Below are 2,837 nucleotides of genomic sequence, written 5' to 3'. Positions count from 1 at the left end.
TAAAGGGAAATGCCCCAAACCAAAAGAACGCTAGTCGAGCAGGCAGATCTGGTAGCAGTGTGGATTACTTGTATATATTGGAGTAGCTAAGAAGCGGGTCTAGCCTGAACCGTAAATTCTCGGTGCTGCGCGGTATTATAGGCACTGATCGGTACAATCGGTATTGATCGGAGCGATCGATACATTTCATTTGAGCAGTCGCAGGTCACACTGCGAGCGAAGCAAAGCTAGCGGTTAGATTTTGGAACGAGATTTTGATTTAGTACCAACTGACGGTGGGCGTCGGGCCTGCCATTTTCGCCGCCTACCGAGGGCCGGTCGCTATCTGCAAAAGCTGTCGTGGTCTCGATAGTCTCTGTAAAAATTGCAACAAAAGCAAAGCAAAAGCTTGTAGGCGTATCTGCTTTGAACAAAAATCACGCACTGCCGTTCTGTGCTGCCAATATAGTTAGCGCAGCGCTTCCGGAAACGAAGGAAGGACTGAAAGAGTTGATCGGGAGGGTTGCAGGGCCCTTTTAATGTTGTTGAACCAATTCACACGAACCTGCATGCAATAATAATTTCCGAGCTTCGACCTTTTTGTGAATCATAATCGCCGCCCTTTCTCCCTTTTAGAGGGAGGCGTATACCATAGAGTTTTCGTGACTGAAAAATATCGCCCTACTCTCATTGCAAACTTTGAACAAGTGCAAATGTCAGGGAAAACAAGTGAGGCAGTGAAGACTCCCCAAACACTTTCCGGTCACGTCCATATGACGTCACAGAATCTTGTTTATGCGCTTGGGGGCGTCGACCGAAGCCGCCGCCAAGAAACATTGCCGGCCTTTTGTGCTCATAGAGTTTCATACTATTTCATACTAATACACACTAGAGGGAAATATGTCGCTGCAGTCGCAGGCCGCCGTGGGTGGCGCCATTGCCGCTAGCGTCGTTTCTCGCCTACTTGGCTTAGCTAGCTATATGACTTTTTTTTTTGTCTCGAAGCCAAAATCAACCAAAAAGGGTAACATTCTTTCTTGTTCAGCGTGCATGATGCTTGTACACAATCACAGACAAATTAATCTTTTTGGAGGTTCAATTTTGTAATAACAAAGCAATTTTGACGAAGCTTCTAAAGTAATAGTGTCGGTTTTTCGCAGCCAGAGCCAACTTTTCAGTCTGTTCTTGAGCCATTCCCAGTACAAGTGGAACGTGCCTCCCCGGTACATGACGGAACGCTCGCTGAAGCGCGGGCTCACCAAGACAGTGGCGCCAGATATCCCTCTAGTGTATATTAATATGAAACTCTATGTTTGTACTAGGCCTCTTGTTCCGTTTCATCGAATTCCTTGAATGACAACGCGCAGTTAACACCCTGATAACTGTGTTTCTATTTTTTGCAGATAACACGTCCCTCCCGCTCTTAATACGTCACTTTGGCGCTAAATTCGAAAATTTTAGTTTTCAGCATTTATTCCGCTTTCCTCATAATTATCTCCATCAGCCTAATTATGTTCACTGCAGGACGAAGGCCTCTCCAAAAGATCTCTAGCCACAATCTCCCAAAGATCTCTCTAAGCTGTCTAGCAAAGATCTCCAGTCCTTTTTATTTTTTGTTAAAAAGGTGTTTAGAGGTTGGAATTGAGCTTAAGGAGTTCCGAGGATAGTTCTTTCAATCCGAAAAATGTTGTATGTTTTTCTTCGTGGGCCCTTTAATGGTAATTTTCGTCATTAGAGTGCAGTTCTTGACAAAAAAGTGGCCTCAGGATTGGTACCTTTGGCCGGGAGCCGAGAAAAACAAGGGTATTTTTTTTTTTCGCAGGAAGCGTTATAATAATGCATGCTTTCAGACGTTCGTTTTGTGATAGGAGAGGAACTCCCTGATTTTTTGAAAGGTAATATATAACACAATTTAAAGATACTTGAGGCTAACACGAAAATTGAGAGGTAGAGAGCTGTTCTGATATACTGCAATATGCTATATGCTGTTCTGATATGCTACCTTCTTCTGTGCGGATAGGTTTTAAGTTCATGGACCTACATAATATTTTGCATGACCTTACTCTGCCGCTTCTCTGTAGGACCATGCAAAATATTCTTACGTCACTGTTCTCTTGGCTGACCTATTGTAGAGGTCTTTTTTAATTGGCCGCGTGCTGAAATTCATAGTTTGCCTGCACCGCTTGCACCGGTGACAGGGCCGCAAAAAATTTGGAAAGCAATTTTAAATTTTGTGTTTTTACACGCCATATACTTGGTTTTATTGAGACACATCTTAGTTCGTTTCTGTGTATAATTGAGGCTTCACTTCGTTTTTGAGAGCCTGGCTTTATTCTTTCCGCTGCCTTTTTAGCTGGGTGACACAATGTAGGCACCGGCCTCATTTGAGGTCGTCGGAAAGGCGCTTTGGTGGTGGCATAAGTTGCATGCACGGCTGGCGTTCATGCCTGCCAAACGTGAGACTACACATGGCGAGTAGAGAGAACATCACTGTGCAAGTGCGGAGCCTGCTGAAATCGCGAATTTTTTCATTTGTCCCGGCCGTAGTATCGTTTTCTTTCTTTTTACAATCTGCCGCTGCCCTGTACTGACGGCACGCTCTCGTACCTGGCTGCCTCAGTTGCAGTTTCCTGTTAGCATTGATGACGTACTTCCGCACCCTACTGATGGCCACGGCTGATTGCGGGCGGCTGGCAGGTCATTGAAAAAATGAGAAATCAGGCTAATAACGCTACCGCGTTTAAATAAAAAAAAACATCTCTGTGGTTAGGGCGTGTAGTTGTGGCGAAGACCCCTGTCACCTCGCATTGCTGCGGTCGAATCCCATTCCTGCTACGGTTTCGTTTTCATGGTGAGGA

Source organism: Haemaphysalis longicornis, unplaced genomic scaffold (assembly GCF_048455015.1).
Source record: "Haemaphysalis longicornis isolate Haplotype H1 unplaced genomic scaffold, Haemaphysalis longicornis Haplotype H1 scaffold_3, whole genome shotgun sequence".
NCBI classification, from domain to species: domain Eukaryota; kingdom Metazoa; phylum Arthropoda; class Arachnida; order Ixodida; family Ixodidae; genus Haemaphysalis; species Haemaphysalis longicornis.
Note: the sequence above shows the minus strand (reverse complement) of the source record.